Source organism: Miniopterus natalensis, chromosome 11 (genome assembly GCF_054644295.1).
Source record: "Miniopterus natalensis isolate mMinNat1 chromosome 11, mMinNat1.hap1, whole genome shotgun sequence".
Classification (NCBI taxonomy): domain Eukaryota; kingdom Metazoa; phylum Chordata; class Mammalia; order Chiroptera; family Miniopteridae; genus Miniopterus; species Miniopterus natalensis.
Window position 1 is genome coordinate 54,879,528 of NC_142091.1, and position 16,962 is coordinate 54,896,489.

The following is a 16,962-nucleotide window of genomic DNA, read 5'->3' on the forward strand; positions in this document are numbered from 1 at the left end:
CCACTTCATGGGTGAGAAAGCTTTGAATTAAAGAAGTTAAGTAACTTGCCCAATGTTATATACTAAAGTGGGAGTTTTGAACCCAAGTTCATCTGGCTCTCAGTTCCGGCCTTTTAAGCCCTATGCTTTACCATGTACAACAATCATTGTTCCCCTTCCTAAAAGAAGTGGAGGGGATGTCTTCAAGTTGAGTGTCATTTCTATTGCATTTAACACTTGTATTTTGGATGTATTGTCTTCCAAACTTTTACTTTGTATTACCACAAGGGGGCATCCTTAGAACTCCAAGGAAGGAAGGCTCTAATAAAATTAACAGTGGGAGGAAATCCTTGAGTTTCCCCCTGACCAGGTTCTTAAAGTGTATTCCCCAAACCAGAAGCAATAATATCACCTAGGAACTTGTCTAAAATGCAAATTCTTGGGTTGTTCACCATGTCTACTACGTCAAATCTCGGGGGGTACATCCTAGTAATCTGTGTATTAGCTAGAATTCCAGGTGGTTCAGATGTATGGCAAAGTTTTAGAACCAGTGCCCCACTGGTTTCCTTAGAATACATACGCATTTTTATTGATGATTATTAAATGGTTTGTCTTTAATTCACCCACACTTTGAGAGCTACTACCCTAGAATAGATTATTATTTTAAAACTGATGGTCATAACCTATTTGTGAATCACAAAATCAATTTAGTGAGCCTATATAGAAATATAAAAAAGAAAGCCAGAGTACATGATACTTAGTAAGAAAGATTTCTTTGTGAAAGTCTGTTTTTAGATGAGTCATAATGTAAAATGTATATTTTATAGTGGGCCATAGTAAAAAAAAAAAAAAGCCACTAAATGGTTTGAAAGCTACTATGACGCACACTCTCGACAATATAATCATCACCATGGCATTGCCTGCGCTGAGCTGAGGTGCATATAAGGAGAGTGTCTTAGAAGCCAGAGTCCGAAGAAAAAACGTTGTCCTGGAATCCAATACTATAGTAAGGAGGTTCACTGCCTAGGAAAAAACAAACTAAACAAAACAAACTTATTACAAACAAACAAAAAGCCCTGAGCAATCTGTAGCCTAGAGAAAAAGATCTCTGTAACTGTCTAGTAGGTGATTGTTCACTTTTACCTTAAGGGGAATATTATTTACAAACTATTATCAATTGGGATTACTAAATATGCCTCTTATAGAAAGTCTGCCTTTCCAAATACCTTCCTGCTGGGAAGGGATCCTGCATCATCAGGGCCTCTGATGGTCCCATCATGAAGAGGAAATATTTCCCATGGCCAGTAGCAACAAATGGAATCCTGGATTAGTTGTCTCTCTAAACTGGTTTTAGTTTGGGGAAAGTCCTATTGCATATCCTGCTTTAGTCTTCTTCTTTTATAACATTTTAACCTATAAAAGATCACTGTTACCACATGGGCCATTAAAAAAACAAACCAACCAGGCATGGCTGAATTTAACCCAGGGGCTATAGTTTGCTGACTCCTATAGTATAGCATTAAACACCTTTTTTTGGTAACTAAATTTTATTTAAGCTCATTTTACTGTTAAAAATAGTTTCACTGCTTTTCCCTTTTGAAACAGTGTCTCATGGAAGAATGCCTCAGAGATGCCCTAGGGCATCATCTCTATGGGTTTTGCTTTCTGTTTATTTTCTGGAGATCTGGCATAGAATTCTCAGGAAGAGCTAATGAAGTTTCAAAGACTCTAATAAGGTTTTTGGTCTCATGTCCTTGACAGCTAGTCCCTGTTAGGGCGGCTGGGGTCAAACTTCTGCTTGCCCTGACTCCCGTCCTTGGGTTTGATGTCTCTATAGTACTTTTAGCACTTATCTACACACTGCAAGCATCAATACCACTATGTTGACCTCACAGTGATTATTTTGGTGTTTTACTTATTGCCCCACTTTATTTGCCACAGATTCAAGACTAACTGACCCATATTGAGAGCAAAAATTAATGCTGTGTTTGCACAGGTGTGTGCACACACACATTTGGCTCCATATAGAATCTGCATTCGAATTATATTCCCGTAGAGTATTTATCCTTGCATCACTCGTTGAATGTTGCCGATATGCATAACACATTTAATGTTCATCAATATACTATCATCAGCATAAACTAGCTAAATACCAGATAGGTTAAATAACTTCAGCAAAGTCAAAAGATTTGCAAACTCTAGTTGTTTTGCACATCTATTTCAAATTCATTATTTCTGACAGAGGGGTTGGGGGCAGGAAGCTAGTCAAATCATTTTATCCAACAAATCAAACATGTGTTGAAATATGTCACTTTTCAAATATTTCTGACATTGTGCAATTACAGCTTACATCATAATGCAATACAAATATGAATGCTTTCAGAAATCTTTGCTAAAATTCTACAACCATCTGTTTTCCTAAGTGTTTCTTTGAGTAACAGAATGCATTTTTTTTCCCCCCAATCCTCACCCAAAGATATTTTTTTCCATTGCTTTTCAGAGAATGGAAGGGGGAGAGGAAGAGAGAAGCATCGATGTGACATGGATTGGCTGCCTCCCACATGGGCTCCTGGCCTCAGGATCGAGCCTGCAACTGAGGTGCCTGCCCTTGGCCGGAACCGAACCTGGGACCCTTCAGTTTGAGGGTCGACACTCTAACCACTGAGCAAAACCGGCTAGGGCCAGAATGCAGTTTTCTAGTGGACCACATGTGTGCTTCTGCTTTGCCTTTACATGATACACAACTGGAAAGTTCATAGCATCTTCCATTTTTCCAAACATGCCATTCTGGGGGCTGCGTGGGCAAACCATGAATCTATAGGCTGTATTTCACCTTCCCCTACGCCTGCTGTTATATAGACAGTGTGTTGATTATCTCCTTTTTGTTTTCCATGCCAATGTTAAAAAATAAGGAGCTGTTTGGAGAGACTATACCGCAAGTTAAATATCCCCTGGCCTACCACAAAATTTGACACGTAAAGACTGAAATTTAGGAAGACAGGTGCCCTTCCATAGCAGTGCAGTGGTCTCTAACTAGACAGTTGAACTGAACCATGCAACTGTTGAATGCTGAGCAAGCAGAATTTAAGGGCAAAAAAGTCTAAATCTGATTAAGCATTTCAGTTTAGCTCTTCCCTATAGAATTCGGGGTGCTTCAAAGGGAGCTAGCTATATATGACAAGTACTTCCATTTCACCTTCATAAAATAATGATCTTCTAACAAAAGGACCATTCAAAAGGGTCACATAGAAAACTTTTTAAAAAATGGAATACAAAAAGTTTCTGCCCTTTTTGTGTAAAAGCTTTTTTCCTGAAGGATATAACTTTCTCTACTGGTTGGCTCTGTACCATATAGTGCATTGCTAATACTCATGCATGACTAAGATTTTCAGGGCCCAATTTTCAAAATGGAAGTATTTAAACTTTTAATTAAAAATTATTATTTTTTGAATTGAGAGTTCTACTTTGGATAATAAATTTTGAAGTTTTATTATTGTTTCTTCCTCCTTAGTCTTTCTGCTTAATCTTAGTATATTTATTTTCAAATCTTCATATATTCCTGCTAATGTCAAATCTAATAAAATATTACTTTTTAAAAATTGTTTTTAGTTCAAAATGGAAGGAATAGCTAACTTGATGCAATAACTAAGAAAAAACACACCTTTTTGCTTCCTTTATATAAAATATAGTTAAGACAAAATATGTATTAAGAGCACTCCAGCAGCAAAAAATTCACAATCTATATTAAAATTTTACAAAGAAACTTGAAATCAATGTGTTTCCTTACATTTGACAGAGGGTTTGAGAAAATAGTGGTAGCTGATGAAAGGTTGGGAAACATGAAGTTAATTGCATTTTAGTGAACTGTTTTCAGATGTACTACCAGCTGAATGATTTAAGGATTGTTAGATAGTTCTTTATATCATCACTTTGCATCTCCATTCTCAGCTTTAGGACACTCCTGCATATTGTTAAATTATAAGGGATCTGTCAAGTAGAAAATTAATAAAATATAGTTGAAGGGAGAAGCACTTTACTGTGTAAATAATAAGGTGGTGTGTTCTACTATTTTATCTACATACTTAATACCAGATACAAAGAATTAGAGTATCATAAAGAATAGGAATGTATTTTTCTGAAAAGAACAATCCCTGATATTTCTAAGGTGTGGGACAAGAATAGAAAATAAATGAAATGCTTTCTTTCCTTCATGTATCTTCATAATTATCTGGATGCCCAGGTTTTGATTTAGAATTCTTGCAAACTTTGAGGTTCTCCCAAGGATACGGTGGCACAGGGAGAGCTGGCTGCAGGCCCCAGACAGTGGCTCCCCCATTCCTTCTTAACTCCCTGCCCCACCCTGTACCAAAGAATGCCTCAAGAGCATCCTTGTCGGCGCCTCGGCCTGATGTCCAACCTCAGTTCACAGTCTTTCAAAAGCCACCCTTGGCAATTCCTCGGGCTGGAGGTTGCACAGCTGGAATTGTGGTGACCTTTAGGAGAATGGAGCAGGGGAAGAGGCTTGAACAGGCGATGCCGCCAGCCGTGAGTCTCCGTGCAGGGCTGTAGGCTCAAGGACCAGCTGAGGGCCTGGAGAAGGTTGGGAAGGTTGGGAAGGGCTCTTAGCTTATACACCCTCCTTGCTCTGCGCACTCCTTTCTCCACGGAAAGGGCACAGCAGAAGGAGGGGAGTGGAGGGCTCCCCGAATTTGGGAACCAGGCAAAGAACTCTCTTGCCTGGGTCTAAGGGAAGTTTCACAAGTAGACCTCAGATTAATATCTTTCTTATCAATTATTAGCTGTTTGCTTTTAGATAAATATCTTGACCACTCTAATTTCTAGTTTAAAGCCAGGGTGACTAGATTTGAACCTCTTTTCCCACCATTTAATTGTTGTGCAAGTTTGGGCAAATTACTTAATCTCTCTTTGCCTCAGTTTTCATATGCAAATATGAGTAATAATGGTATCTGCTTAGAAGGTTGTAATAAGAATTGAGCTCATATTTATTAAGTGCTTAAACAGTGCCTAGCGTATAATAAGCATCATAGGTATTTGTTTGAAAAAATTATAACTGAGCTTAGTCTTATATCCTTCATGAGGTGGTTTCAAAGATTAAAGGAGGTAATGCATGCAGTTCTTAGCCAAGTGCTTGCCTTATAATAAATGTACCAAATTATAACTAATAATGTAATATAAAAATAAATAAAACATTGTGCCCAAAATATGCATTGTAAGGTTAAATATTATACGGTTGTTTTTTTAACTTTTTACTATTGTGTAACATAAGTATACATTGAGTTTTTACTTTGATAACACAAGATACTGCATGTTACTCTGATTTTGCTTACACATTCCGACACATATTTCCCTTATGTTTAATTTCCATTTTTTTATGAACATTAATATGAGTGAGTAGAAGGTCCATGTTATTCTTGCCATTGGGAACCACTCCGTCGACTCTGAGCATGAGCACTTGCTATATGTCCAAACTGGTGCAAAGGCCCAAGGAGTGTAAGAGAGCGTCAGTAAAATACATGAGGCCGATTTTTTTCTCTCTGAAGCAATATTCTACCCAGAGTGACAAATACGTAATGAACCAATTTGACCTTCACAAAATAGGTGTAAGTCGTGTTAAAATGATATATTAAAGTATGTGTTCACTATAGTCTTCTGAAAGTTACTTTAGATTTGAATTTTAGAACTAATAACTTGTCTTTGAAATTCATTCCTTGTATCCAAAACAAAGATAAATGACTCTTAATTTAATACAACAGAAAATGGCAATTTGTCACCTTAAAGTTTCAGAATTTCAGTATTCACTTTAAATAAATGTTCATAAGATGATTTATAAAGATGTGCGTAATTCTGGAAATACCATACTCATTGAAAAATCTTAGATTAAAATATAATTCACAATTAATGTGATAGAGAGACAAAAATGTTACCCCCATTTAAAAGCTATATTTCTTGAGAAAAACATAGCCATGGAAATAAATTACTCATGTGCATCGGTTGCTGATTGTGTTTAAATGATTCAACATTGTAGATTACTACTAAGGTTGTCTTAAATCATTTATTGGACATTTATATAGATATGAACATGCTTTTATAATTAAAATGCTTTCTAAGTGTTCAGAGCCTAATAGTCTTGCTGCCAACTGCTTTCTTAAGACCTTTACTTCTCTGTCTCTAATTTAGAAAATGTTTATGGATATCCTAGTAAACTCCAACTTCCTTTGAAAGTTATTAGTCAAAGGGCACATGGACAGCACTTTGAAACAGAAAGGTCTCTAAAGTGGCAAGGATAGTGAGTGGGACCAGGCCCATATCTGAAAATTAAGGACTAATTTGAATCCCATATAAGCTAGTGGAGGCCTTAAATAAGGTGGGAAAAAGGATCCAAGAGAGGTCTAAAAAGTTCCTAGTGGGTGTAGTGTCCCATGTGACGGTCAAGAAATGCAAGGAGATTGGGATATTTCTGTTCTCTCATATTTTTGCCATTTATCTGCACAGACATGCAAACGTGTATATATACATGTGCACATATACATTTATATATACATACATGTACACTATATATGATATATAATGTATATTATATACATACACCTCAGGCACCTTCCTGACGCATGAGAATATGTAAGTGCTCAATAATACCTGTGCTCTGTTATTCTTAGATTTTTTTTTTTTTTTTAATTCTCATCCAAGGATATTATTTCTTTCTTTGTTTTCTTTTTTCTTTTTTAATTTATCTTTATTGTTCAAAGTATTGCCAGTGTCCCATTTTTCCCCCGCAATTGATCCCCTCCACCTTGCTCCCACCCCCTCCCCAGGCCTTCACCCCATTATTGACTGTGTCCATGGGTTATGCATATATGCATATAACTTCTTTGGTTAATCTCTTCCCACCCTCCACCCCCCTTCCCTCTTTCCTCCAAAATATGATCGACTGTTGCCTGCGTCAATGTCTCTGGATCTATTTAGTTCATCAGATTCTTTTGTTCATTAGCTTCTTCTTAGAGAAGACCCTTCAACTTTTCCTGTAGTGCTCGTCTGGTGGTGATGAAATCCTTCAGCTTTTTCTTATCTGTGAAGCTCTTTATCTGACCTTCAGTTCTAAATGATAGCTTTGCTGGGTAGAGCAATCTTGGTTGTAGTTCCATGTTTTTCATCACTTTGAATATTTCTTGCTACTCCCTTCTGGCCTGCAAGGTCTCTGTTGAGAAATCAGCTGATAGTCGAATGGGTTCTCCCTTATAGGTAACTAATTGCTTTTCTCTTGCTGCTTTTAAGATTCTCTCTTTGTCTTTAGCCTTTGGCATTTTAATTATGATGTGTCTTGCTGTGGGCCTCTTTGGATTCCTCTTGTTTGGGATCCTCTGTGCTTCCTGGACTTGTAAGTCTATTTCTTTCCCCAGATAGGGGAAGTTTTCTGTCATTTTTTCAAATAGGTTTTCAATTTCTTGCTCTCTTTCTTTCCCTTCTGGTACCCCAATAACATGAATGTTGGGCCTCTTGGAGTTGTCCCAGAGGCTCCTTATACTATCTTTATATTTCTGGCTTCTTTTTTCTTTTTGCTCTTCTGGTTGGGTGTTTTTTGTTTCCTCATGTTCCAAATTGCTGATTTGATTCTCAGCATCCTCTACTCTACTGTTGATTCTCTGTAAATTATTCTTCATTTCAGTTCATGTAGCCTTCATTTCAAATTGGTACTTTATTATGTCATCGATTTTCTCAGTTATTTTTATAATACTCTTACTGATATGGTTGAGAATCCTTATAAACAAAATTCTGCACTCTGTATCTGTTAGCTTGCTTGGATCTATTTCATTTAGTTCCTCTTCTAGAGATTTCTTCTGTTCTTTCCTTTGTGACATGTTTCTCTGCCTCCCCATTTTGGCTGCTTCCTGGTGTTTGTTTCTGTGTATTAGGTAGAGCTGCTATGTCTCCTGGAATTTGTAGAGTGGCTTTGTGTAGTAGGTGTCCTGTAGGGTTCAGTGGCTCAGCCTCCCCAGTCACCTGAGCTGGGCTTTCTAGGTGCTTCCCTGTGTGGGCTGTGTACACTGTCCTCTTGTAGTTGAGCCTTGGTTGCTGTTGGTGTCACTGGGAGGAATTGACCCCCGGGCCAATCGGCTGTGAGGACCACCTGCAACGACAGCCAAAGAGCTGCTGTGCTGGAGACACCCCTATGGAGCAGGATTTACTTCAGTGGGGCTTTGGTGTTCACCAAGTGCGCCCCTTGAGTGTCATTCGTGGATGTGGTAGGGTTATAATCCAGCGTGGTCATGTCTGACCACTGGGTGCACTGTCCCTGGGGCCTCCCAGGAGGTGCAAAGTCAGCCTGTGCCAGTGCCTTGCCCAGGGCCACCCAGCATGAGCTACACAGCAAACCGTAGGTGTCTGCTGCTTGTGCTGGGCTTGGCGGTGCCCAGGAGAGGCCAAGCTATGAGCCAGTGCAGCTGCCGCTAGTGCCAGGCCTGGGGCCTCTTATCAAGCCGTATGGGGTCCGCTGCTGCTTGTTTGAGAGATTTTAGGAAAGTCATGAGCATGGGGCTCGAGAGGCCAGTTACACAGAAAAGCCCCTGGAAATGGCCTGGATGAGCTGCAGGTGGGGAGGGGCGGGGCCTCCGGGAATCACGGGGCGGGGCCACAGGTGGGAGTCAGGTGCTGGCGATTCAAACATGGCGCCTCCTGCCGGCTGTGTGCGGGGAGGACTCGCCACAGGAGCCATGGCCTCCGCCAGCCCTTCTGCCCGGGAGGAAGCCGCCCTCCGCCTCTCGCCCGGATCTCAGGCAGGTCAGTTCCTCCCCGAGTGTCCCGGGTCCTTTCAGGCTGCTGCCCGGCGCTGGGCTCAGAGGGAGCGTCCGAGTGAGTCCGCGCCGGGCCCTTTAGAGGAGCTGCTGGGGCTCCCGCAGCCTCCGCGACCCTCAGGGACAGTCCCCGCTGGTTTCACAGCCCGGAGTTGGGGGGACGTCTCTTTCCGGCCCTGGAGCCCTGGACTCGGGACCAATGTGGGGCTGGGACCCCTCCCTCTTTCCTCCTCCGGGAAACCTCCACCACGGAGATGTCCTCCCGGGTTTACCCCTTGGCACGGGGGGGGGGGGGGGTGGGCCGGAGGCCATATCTCTGGGATTCAGTCCCGATCCGCCCACATCTCCGCCCCCCTCCCGCTCTCCGTGCTCCTTCAGCTCCCTGGTTTCGGGGCTTGTGTTCAGCCAGGTGTCAGGAGGCTCTGAGTGACGGTGGTTCTGTATTTCAGTTGTGATTTTGATGTGGTTGCGGGAGGCGGCGGGTGCAGCAGCTACCTACGCGCCGTCTTGATTCCTCTGTCTATTTTTAGATTTTAACATAGGGAACATTTTAGGGCAGAGAAGATATGCTTAGGTAGTAGTGACAAGTGTTTCAAAGGTTAACTCTTTAATAATTCTAAGACCTAAATCTTTAATGACAGATGTTGCTTTTTCGCTGCAAGTTTCTTTTTCATTAACTAGAGCGTTTTTATCTGCAAGCAGATGCTCCTTGGTACAGAATAAATGCTTGTTGGTACAATGAACGAATTCCGCATGAGCCAATGGAGGCACTGGTTTAACCTGTGTTTCTAAATGTGTTTGGTTTGGCTCAGCTGTATTTTCGTTACGTGCTGATCTTGGTACTGTGAACTGAGATGTTAAAATTGCTTTGACTTCCCCTTAAGTGGCCTGCACCTGTGGCCTATTTGATTTAGTGGCGCCAATTCTTTCAGAGATTCTCGGAGATTTGCACATTGTGTCTCATAGATACCACTTTTCTTCCTATAGTTCAAAAGAGCAAAATCACAGCCAGAAATGATATTCATCTGCAAGTGTGGCCTAACATGGAAGTTTGCTCGGGAAAGAGGTGTGGTTGTAAGAGGAATACATGCGGAAGATAGAAAGAATTGCTCTAACTTTTTAGGCTCGTCTATCTTATCCAAAGAATCCATAGAAAGGAACCAGTCTTTTAACCTTTTAATTTGATATCAACTTTAATCTAAGAATATATTTTCAAAATATTCAGAAAACATTTTTAAATTCACAGAATTATAATTGGTTTACAGTAATACTAAAATGTACAGGTTTTAATAGGAAGATCTCTGAGACATGGATAAATCTTATAAGCGTGTAGTAGTAGTTAATTTGGCATAGGGCTTTCTGCCTCATTGATACACAAAATAATTGCATGACTTACAGTTGCCAGTGCCTTAGTTTCAATGAAATACAGATTATTTATGGAAATATACATGGTAGTGGGTATAACACGCACACACGTGCAAGGTACTAAAAACTGAAATCATTGGTGTGAATCTATGGTATAAAAAGATCTATGTTATGATGATGTTGTTTGTTCAGGAAACATTTGCCTAGGAAAAGTAAGGCTAAATCCATAAATAACTTTATTGTTTGCTTCAGGAAAATTACTACAAATCCGATTATCAGAAATAAAAAGAAATCTGCTCATCTGGGCAAATAGCTCACTTATCACTTATTAAGACCCATTTCAAGACCCTCAATTTACTATGCTCCTCTCCTAAAACTCTTAGATCACAAACTTTTTATCAATGGCAATAAATATCCTACCCTGAAAGATAAATTGTGAACCACTTGAAACCTGACTCTAAGGCTACAAATATATTCTATAAGATTGCTTTGACTTCCTCTTAGGAAGTAGGTAATGTAATGTAGGAAGTAGGTAAAGGTAACATTCTCCCTAGTGCGGTGAGTTTAAATAAAGTAAATATTGTTTTATTAAGAGGTTGTCTGGTGATATTTTGTAGAGTTCAACAACAATGTACACCAACTTCAAAGTACTGTTAGCAGCTGGGGAAGATGTGAGAGGGATGAAATGGGGCTGTGAAGATGTATATAAACTCTTTCTTTCTTTGGCATTAGGGTGAGAATTAAGTAGGAAAAATTTTGATTTTATTATTTAATTTTATTGGTTGTTTATATTATTTTGTCTGCATTTCTGTATGATTGAAATATATCATAACTGAAAACTAAAAAAAATAGAGAAGCTATCAGACCAGTGAAAATTTGATAATGTAAATTTGTATTCAGAGGAATTAAGAGTACTGTTAGAATTGGGCTTTGAATCTGATTGAGCTTTTTGACTGTGTAAATAACATGATACATAACAAAGTTCTCATTGAGAAGGAGGATCATGCCAGTTTCTAAAGGGAGATGGCATTGGTTCAACACTAAACTCTATAAGTTAGCCAGATATACATTGTGGCAGGACAAATGGCTGAGTATTATAATTCATGTTTAACCCAGGCCCAAACCAAAACCTAATATCATCATCACAAAATGTACTTCTGGAAGCAAAACAAAACAAAAAACAAAAAACTTATTTGACTACAGATGCTTTTGTCTCTTTTAAATAGTAGAATATATTATACAAATGTTATTTTACAGGACACACTTGAAAGACCACATTATCTCATAAATGTTTACACAGGTCTTACTTTAATTAGGATACATTAATTTAAATTTAAATTAATTAGCCTCATTATAAAATCGTAAAGCAATTGTAACAAAGCCAGGTCAGTAATTATTTCCAATGTTATTTACTACATCACATTTTATGAAGTTGTTTCTTTATTATTTACCTTTTATTGTTAATATCCACCAGTTTTTAAATAAAAGGATTATATTAAACCTAAGTGCTATAAATATCATTTTTCATAAAAATGCTTACATTATTTAATAGATACAATGAACGAATAAATCAGCCAGTGTTAAAGTGGATTTTCATTTGAACTATAGACTTACAGCCTACATAAATACTACAAAGTATCTTCCAAAATCTATATGATTTAGAGTCTTGGTTTAATTAAGTGTTTAAATTATAATTCAAATGCACATATATAAATCAAAAAGCACATTTTATTTTTAATTATGACATCTTTTTCTATAAAACTCATTTAAAAATCAAATAAATAACATTTTTTTAAATGGCAATACTTTATTTTAGCTTAACATCTATGAGATCATATTTTGTGTGGGTTTCTTTGGGAAGCAGAGTCTGAAATGGAGATAGGTGACCAGGAAGTTTATTAGGGAAAACTTTGGGGAATAACACCTGAGGAAGGGAAGAGAAGGAAAATTGGGCAGAGAAGAAGTTGGACCACAATGCACTTTCATTGGAGGACTCAGTTTATTCTGTAGAGCACTCTGAAACTGAGATGACCTTTCAGCGTTATCCTGAGTTGGGGCAAGGGGACCAGAACTTTATATTTCCACATCAAATAGTCACTGGATGCACACTTCCTAGTAAGGGTTATGTCCTTGGACAAGAAAGCTTTCTTCAACTGAGGCAATATTTAAAGTGGTCTGAGAGTTAAGTCTGCTCAGCTGCATTTTCTGCAGCTGGCACTACAAACTGTTTATTCCTGAAGAGGAATACAGGCAGTATATATCCCAGGGTCTACCCCAGTAAACCTTTTGAACCATTAAAATCTGCCTCTACCACTAAGTTCTGGAAAGAGCTCCTCCAGTACTCCAGTGAGCCTCCGTAACTGGGAGAAACCTAGCAGATCAAGGTCAGAGAGGCAAATGGTAGGCCCTGTCACTGTGGCTGATATTTGAGGCTCAAACGATATTAATCACCTCCCACTACTGAACACTCAGCAATGCTAGAACATCTGGTGGTTTTGTTGCTTAAGTGGTGGCATGCTCCAGAGTCATCCATTAAGAGCCCAAACTCTTTATCATCATCACTTGTTCAAGTCATACTTGTTTCTCTCATCACTTACCATAAAAATTGAACACAGGCATATCAAGAGGCATCCAAGTGAGTCACCGGGGTGCCAACACACATCATTCCAACACATATCATTATACTTGCTTCGGTTGTCATTTACTATACAAATCCAACAGGGGCATACTGAGAGGCATCCAAGTGAGTCATCTAGGTGCCAACACATATTATTCCTATAGTGTATACTGTGGCCCTACATCCCTGCCAAGACAATAACTCCTGTTCTTGCCTGCTGGTTCTTTGGCACAAAATCCCAAAGAGCTGAAGCCAGAGCTGTAGCTGATGCTTCAATGGGTCTCTTGTTTTCTTCCTGAAAGAAGTATTTCCCTTTTGGGGAAATAGGACCTTGAAACCTACAGAACCCAGAGCTGCAGTAACAGAAAACAAAAATTCTCCAAACAAATTGTTAGGAGTTAGGGTAAGTAGGGCCACTTTTGTTCTGTATATTATAGCTATTGGAGACACAGAACCATATAAAATGTGTTGCTGTTTACCGAATCTTTACAGATAGCAAATCACACTAGCCAAGTACTGACTTCAAACTGGTGCTTCAACTTTGCCTTCAATAAGCATTTTGATAAATTTTTAATGTTGGTGGACTCTAGATTGTAGATATGTCATATGACCAGTAAATCCTATGATTACCATGTCTACTTGTGCAGCATCTTTGCTATTTTGTTGTTGTTGTTGTTTCCTTGGTTTGATGTGTTGCTATTTGGGATTTCATCCTGATGCATCAAATATTCTCTAAGCCCTCAGATGGTGGTCCTGGTTGTAATTATTTGGGCAGGAAAGGCAAACTCACACTTGGATTGTCTGCCTATCTCTTGTCTGTATAAATTTTAGCCTCTCTGGGTGGAAGAGGTCAAATGAAGTCAACTTACCTTCAAGTGGCCAATTCACTTTCTGTAGAAGTCATACTGTATTTAGAATTTAGGTTTGTTTCCGTTGCTGGCAATAGTAACAACAGCCGCTAAAGCTGCCTTCATAACTAGGGATCCACGCATCTGAGCTTATGCATAGCCTCCATATCTTTGACCTCAGTTACTCCATGAATGTTCCAGTTTTTCTCTTTGAGGTGGCTGAGGAAGAAAGTGATAGACTTCAACTGGCCTAGTAATTTTCTCCACAGGGGATTTTCAGTGTCCCTTCTCTGATGGATGCTCCCAAATGGACATTACCCTGTAACACAAAGATCTTCACATTTAATGTTATTATTGATAATTAGGTTTCCAGAAATCTGTAAAAATAACACACACACATAAAAACATATCATCTGATTCTTTCCCCCTTACCTGTTATTCAAAAGAACAAACACTCAATAAAGGAATGAGAATAATTTCCACTTGATTATATTTTCCTATAGTCTCCTGTTTTCTAGCATTTTTCATAAACAGATTTATTCATTTATCTTTTCACCAATGTACAAGAGCAGAGAAAATATTATAAATTTCATGTTGATTTGGTAGTTTGCGTTCTATCATTAGCCTTAAAAGAATGAGGTTTCATACCTTATGAGCAGGAACTGAGTCTGCCAGGAGGCTGATGATTCATAGTTAACAGAATTTGCCTTTATCTATTAAAAATGCCCTGGGAATTAGAAAAGTAAATAACAATTTGCTGGAGAGTAAAGAACAAAATGTGTTATGAAGGCCAAAAACATCAAAAATTTATAAAGATGCTAGAAGTATACATTATTTATTATTTTTTTTCAAATGAATTGAAAATATGTGATAAACCTTGACAAAGTTTTCTGTAAGTGTTAATATAAACTGTCTTTTCAGATAGATGTATTTTTGGCAATCAAATTTTGATTCTTTAGCATTTCTATTATGTTTATGATAAATTTGGAGTTATTTGTTGGTAACTCCAAAATTGAAAATTCTCAGAAGAAAATATATGGGAAATTTTTATGACTTTGGGATGGGCAAATATTGATTAGGAAAAAAAATTAATAATCATATGAAAAACATGACTGAGAATTTACTTCATTTAAAAATTACCTTCAAATGTAATTGTTAAAAAAATGAAAAGGCAGGCACTGATTGATAGAAAATTATTTGCATCCAGAAAACATAAAGTTTTCAACTCAGTGAATCAAAAAGTGATAAACATACCAATAAAAATTGAACATATATTTTACAAAGAAAGATACACAAATAAAAGATCAGAGTCACTGGGAAAATACAAATTGAAACCACAATAAAAAAGGCCAATGTACCAAACGTTAGCAAAGATATAGAGCAACCAGAACTTCTAATATGTTGTGTATGGGAATGTGAAATCGTATAACCACTCTGTTTCTTTTGGAGTTAAATATACACTGACCATAAGACCCAGCAATTCTGATTGATCTAAAAGAAATGAAAACATATATTCACAATAGCAACATATCTGACATAGTAAGTACAACTAGTATTTAGTATAATTTTAATAAGGAATGTTTAATTTGCAAGAAGTACTCTTTCCACATATATTTAATAAAAAAGTAACTACCAAGAACAGTAACCTGTAATATTAGGTACTAAAATGTACATTTTTAGTTGAAAAGTAAACATTTTAAAGGGTTAGTTTATAGAAATGCACACTGTTCTTTTTTTCATGTCCTCCTTTCTCTAAGCAGTCAGAGGAGTGGTGGAGAGAGATAAATTGTAGTTTGACCCACATTTGGGCTGAGAATAATTCCATAATATTTTAAATGTTAGCCTTTAGGGAGATGTTGGACTTCTAATAAGATTACACATGTTCTTTCCCTTTGAGAGAGATCACATTTCCTACTTAAGCATTCATAGACTTAAAATGAGTGTGGCTGAAAACTAGGACATGCTAGTGAATTTGTGGTTGATGTCATAGAATTTGAGTGTACAACCAAGCTCATATTAGCACTACTCTGCTATTTCTTTTCCAAAAAAATTGTTAAATTTTTAAATTTTATTTTCTTGTGGAGAATTATGTGTTGAGAGAACATACTTACTACATATTCAAACAGCTAACTATTATTCCTGTTCAATACAACTGCACCGAATGTGCGAATCTATGTCATTCAGCTCGCTATTTGTGAACAGCTTGAAAATGCAGATAACAGAGCTAACGTAGCTCCAGGTTTTTATTTTGCAATCTTGCTAGGCATCCAGGAGGCAAAGCATATTTTTTCTACTTCATTATCATTGCAAGACTCTCAAGGGATGTGCTGAATTGTCTCTATTTTTCAAGATGTCTTAGGGGATTGAGGCTACAAATCCCATGTACTCCAAAAAAAGTGATAACTTTCACAGCCAACATAGTCCAGGTGGATTGATTATATGGAAGCTTGACTTTGTACTTATTTATTTTGCTTCTGTAAATTGTGGTGTCTGTGGAATAGATGATCAGGGAAGGGGAATTATCTCTTTGTATTTCTACTTGGCTTGAAGATAAAAGTTTAACAAACACTATTTCAAGTATAACTGTAGTTTAGAAGACGATTTCCTCATAAACACTGGCTACATCAGATAACCAATTTTTTATGTTTCCCTGGAGTAATGGTATTTGGTACACTGGATTCAACCTTCACATCTTTGCTCACAATTTTTTTTACACTTGAAATGCTTTTCTACTTTATACATTTGCATAAATTCTATTTGTTATTTAAGAGATTATTAAGCCTAATAGCCTCCATTACCACCTGTTATGAAAGGATTGCTTATCTTTCTCTATTGCATTTGTTGTCTATGACCTTCATTTAAAATGTTTGACTTCCTGCTTCTGTAAATTTGCATCTGGCTATCACATGTGGGACTGAATCCTCTGAATTCTCCCAATGAGCTTGTCAACTTTTTAAAAACACAATCATATTTTATACATGAGAAACTGTCCTTCCTATTTGTAGCTCCAAAGCCCACCGGGGAGCTTTTTTCTTGGTAGGGCCCCTGCCAAGTCTTCAAACTCCAATTGTAAGCTAAAGAAGGGGTCACCAAACAGTCTATGAACCAAATCAATTGGTTGCCTATTTTTATAAATAAAGTTGTATTGGAACACAACACCATTCATTCATTGATTTTTTTTTTAAATATATTTTTATTGACTTCAGAGAGAAGAGGGGAGAGGGAGAGAGAAATAGAAACATCAGCGATGAGAGAATCACTGATCGACTGCCTCCTGCACGCCCCCAACTGGGGATGGAGCTCGCAACCCAGACATGTGCCCTGACCGGGAGTCAAACCACGA